This window comes from Meleagris gallopavo, chromosome 10 (genome assembly GCF_000146605.3).
Source record: "Meleagris gallopavo isolate NT-WF06-2002-E0010 breed Aviagen turkey brand Nicholas breeding stock chromosome 10, Turkey_5.1, whole genome shotgun sequence".
Classification (NCBI taxonomy): domain Eukaryota; kingdom Metazoa; phylum Chordata; class Aves; order Galliformes; family Phasianidae; genus Meleagris; species Meleagris gallopavo.
In genome coordinates this window covers 19,209,950-19,214,925 of record NC_015020.2, presented here as the reverse complement: position 1 = coordinate 19,214,925, position 4,976 = coordinate 19,209,950, and positions in this window count along the sequence as shown.

Below are 4,976 nucleotides of genomic sequence, written 5' to 3'. Positions count from 1 at the left end.
CAAAAAACGTAGTCCTATTCCTCATTACAGACACAGGGATGGAGTGGATGGCTGTGAAATTGCTGCCTTTTGTCACACAGACAGCACAGTGCAGACCTTTGGGTCTGTAGATTTGCAGCCCCAGGCATCAGTCCAGCTCCCTGTCAGCCCTGCAGGGAAACCTCCCATCAGGTGCACACCACCAGGGATCCATTTCAGCCACCTTTTCCCTGGTCCTGGCAGAGCAGCTCTGTCCATCCATGCACCTGCAGGAAGGCAGCAGACATCCAGCCCTGCTGCACCTTCAGTGCTAACAAGTACCATGCTGTGGGAACGCAACTCACCACCTACACTTCCATACTGGTCAAAGTTTGTCTCCTGAGGCCATGGACACACAAGAACTCATATTTTTGGTATCAAAACTACCAAAACACGGATTAATAAGAATCAGTCAAGAGCCTGAATGAGCCCCAGCTACACACCATGCACTACTAAGCCCAGCTGCTCTCACATAACTCAGGCTGGATGTGGCTCTGGGCAGCCTGGTCTGCTGGTTGGTGACCCTGCACATAGCAGGGGGTTGGAACCAGAGCATCACTGCGGTCCTTTTCAACCCAGGCCATTCTATGTTTCTATGATAACTCGGCTCAGAGGTGGCATCAGCTTCTATTACATTTTCAAAGAAACCCAAAACAATGCAGCTCCTCTGCTAGAATTCGTAATGACTGCATTATCTCATCCTAGCTGGTTATTCTTTTCACTCATAGCACGCATTTTCAACTGCAATAAATCAATCAGATGACACATTCGAAGCAAAGAGCACAATGCAGCAGGCTGCACTTCTCAAACAAACAATTCCCATTGCATGCATTCGTTTCTTGCAGGCTCTGCCTCTGCATCTTCCCTTCTTCTCTCAAAACAGCTCTGCACCTCTGCTCCTTGCAAAGAAATCCTCCTTTTCCAACACTGAAAGCTGTGCTAATTGATGTTGCTTCTCATTCACTTTTGGAGGCTGATATTTTACTCTTAGACACACGTGAGAAAGAAGCATTTGAAAGTCTGAGGTTGCCATGGCCAGACTCACAGTTAACAATTTACCAAACACATAAATAAGAGAAGGGGGGGCAAAATAACATTTATGTGGCAACATGGTGAAAAAGCATTTTAAAATTCATTTGGTTCGACTTCTTACCAAAGAGAAATCAGTAACTGGTGGCTTACATTCAGCTAGCTACCTGCTACTACACTGTGTTTTAACAGAAATACAGCATAGCATCAGTAGGTCAGTATCCAAAATATTAAAAGCTGAGTAAAACTGTTGCAATAAGAGTCTACAGGGGCAGCTGAGTTTAATTCAGGATGGAGGGCAGGCTTCCCAATCCCCTCAGTTTTACACTTGCAAACTGGACACTGGTGAAACTAATCTAAAGCTAAAATAACTTGATGTTTGCAGTTTTCATCCTCCTCCTGCAATGTATTTAGAAACTTTTCCCAAATATGTTGTATTTACTTATTTTAAATCACAGCCTCCCACACACAAAACACAGGCCGCTGTGTGTCCAGGAATAACACTTGCTAATTTTAATCTAGCAGACCAAAGACTTTGAAATTCACAGTTTAAAAACAGATGCCTGACCAACCAGCCTTCCTCCTGCCCAGGGTGTCTGAATACCTGCACCACAGCTGTAACAGGTTTAAACTCAATACCCTTTCATTGCTGAAACTGCTGAAGGTGCTACCCTTAAAATAAGCATCTTCCATGTACGTTTCACACAACACAAAGATTCTGTCTTCAAAGCGTTGGCATGGCCTCTGTTGAGCATACAGTCCATGATGCTGTGCCTGAGGGCCTGGAGCACACACCAGGGCGGCCATCAATGATGCAATGAAGTGGCCATTCCTCCTTTGCTTTACGCCCCTCACCACAATGAGGGATGCTGCTTTTCCTCCAAACAGCATTTAGGTCTCCAAAATCGAAAGCCAGGCACCCCCTATGACTTCGGTACTAGGGAGAAAAAAGAAGGGAAGATAACCTACAAGCCCAGAATGCCAGACAGCTCGGGCTCCAACCCCCCGTTCAGGAGCCCAGGGCCCACCCATGGCTATGGGCACCTCCAGGGATGGGCACCCACAGCTCTGGGCAGCAGTGCGAGGCCTCACCACCCTCTGAACAAACTATTTCCTCTAACATTTAAGCTCAATCTCCCCTCTTTTAGCTTAAAGCTATTCCACGTGTCCAATCACTACCTACTCGTGTAAGAAGTTGGTAAAATACTAGCTCTCTGCTCATTTGGTTAAAGCCAAGATGCTCCACTTAACTCACCCTTTGTTTCAGTACCAACACTACATGAACACAACAGGAAAGCCTGCTGTAAGACCTCCTGCTCCAAGCCCACGTGTTTTGGATTCCCATCTTCTCAAACAAACAAAAGGCAAAGCAGATCTCAGAAGCCTCTAAATGCTAGAAAATAACTTTATCTAGAAATTGCCATTATCTAACAAAATTTTTCAATGCAGTAATTTACCTGTGCTTTCCTTGGCAGCCTCCCACAATCACAGCATCTGAAGAGCCACCACCAAAGGATCAGGACTCAGAAGGGCAACCCCTGGCTCGCTCTGGGAAGCCAGCTCCCACCCCATACAGCTGTGTGGGAATCCATCCCTGCTCCCCTCTGCTCCAGCACCACAAACACTTCCCTTGGCTGTGCTCAACGTTACCTCGGAGGGGAAAGCACAACCCAAGAGGAAATATTTCTAATAGTTCCTTTGCGGAAAGCAAGAGACCCGGGAGCTGAATTGGAGATGGGAGGTGATAAAAGCACCCGGCCCCTTTGGTGTGGTTCCATCACATTCTCTCAGGATGCTCAACACCCTCGGGTCTGACACGGGATGAAGACTCAGAGACAATTTTCCCCAAAATTAAAAAATAATAAAATTTAAGAATTACAACACGTTCTTGGTCTAGAATGCACAGAACTGGCACAGAAACCCTCCAGTAACCCTACCAGAGCAAATGCACACCACCTCCCCTTGAGGAGTCCCACCTCCAGGCGCCTTTACAGGAACTGCCAGATGTGTTTCTTCCAGAGCCTTTTTCCTCCAGCCTTATTCTCACCTGTATTGACCCTTAGCATAGCCAAAAATGCCTGTTGCATCGCAGCAGTATGTGCAGAAGAGGGCCAAAAACGGACAAAGTGCTCCAGGCAGCCCCACAGAACTGCTCAGAGTCACACCACAGCTTTTCTCAGCAGCGTGGTGTGGCTTTTCTCCCTGCCAGCAGAGTGGCCACAGCCTCGAACCACACAGTCAAAGCAGAGCAGAACAGTGCACTCGAAGGGAAATGACACCAGTGAAAAGTTGGTTTTATCAGCTGCTTCTGGCTGAGAAGCTGGCAAAAGGAGATGTAATAGTTTGTTTTAACTAACGATTGGAAACGTGCAAATAGACTTTTGCAAAAATCACTTGGGAGTCTCTACAGAGACCTTACCCACAGCTGATAAAAGTGGTGCCAGTAAAACTTTTTATGGCATCAGGAATGGCTGTTATTGATTTGTGACACCCCTGTTTCAAAATCAGCTCAGATTTCCTTTGTAAATTCACAGGCAGAACAGTACCTTACAGAAACATGGATCAGACTGGAATTCACATAACACAGGATTCCAGCCATGCCTCGGCACATTCTCTACTTTCTACTACAAAAGTCACATCTTATAACAGCCACTGGATAAATACCAATATTACTAAATTCAGTTTTCCATGGGAAAGAGAGCACCCTTACAGAGTCCATTAACACCACATGTTATGTGACAAAAATGAGCTACAGGGAAATGCTAACAGCAGAACACTCTGCTTTTTATGATGCTCTGAAGTTCATAATCTCACAGTTTATCCTGTATTAATCTTACTGAACAAGAAGGGATAGAACAGCAACTAGCTAGAACTGCAGGAGTCTCTGACATGGAGACACAAAACTGACATATCAAATAAGTTACTTAAATGTTGACTTCTATCAGCCACGTTTAGAAAAATCCAAAAGTGATCATTTTCCTACCCAAACACACACAAACCCACCACCACCAGGATGTTCACCCAGCTGTTATGAGCTCCCTCGAGCCCCAACATGCAGCAGGCTGTCAGCCCACCAGCCTGCTGTCAAAGCCATGTGAGCTCCAGCTATGGTGTGGCAAAGGAAATAGGGAATGGAGGACACTCCCTTCAGCTGGACACTTGCACATGAGTGTGCAGAACTGATAAGATTCTGATTTATTTTTTTTTTTTTGCCAATCTCTTCACTGATAATTGATGAAAATAGTGAGTGCTGGAGTTCCTGCTGCACTACAACCATCAGGCACCAACCTCTCCTCCACTGAATGAAGCAAAGAAAGAAGTTGGCTAACATACACACTGTATCGGCCTCCCTGCCATCTTAACATGTGTGTTATCAGCTCTGCCACGGCTGTGAGAGCCCCAGTGCTTCGTGGCTTACCTGGATGCCTTCATGCTAATGAGAACCCTGTCCCTGCGCAGGGTCCCTCAGCAGGGAACAGCTCATTATCTACCAGCCCACCTTGCCATGTGGCATCCAGCACCTTTTATCTGCACAGGACAGCTGTGTTCCCCCTGTTTGAAGCAAAATGTCACTCTGCAAGGCACAAAAGCAAATGCAGCACAGCTTACACCACTGACGATGCCTCAGCGCTTTGAAGGAGCGGCTCAAAGCCGAATTAAACATTCCAATTGCATCTCCCGTGTCCGACTGCTCTTCTGCCCTTCCACTTGCACCTCTCCCTGCCTTTCTGAAACGTTTCATGCTGGAAAAAAGGAATCCAGGTGGAACAGGATGAAAAACTGCTGCAGTCTTGGGCTTTCGCAGTGTCTGTCAGAGCTGGATTTGGACCAGGACATCATCACGTCAAACAGATGAGATGCACCACTGGTTTCTGCTCCGTAATTGTTACTAAACTGAGCACCACTGCCAAATGTAAAAAATAAGAATA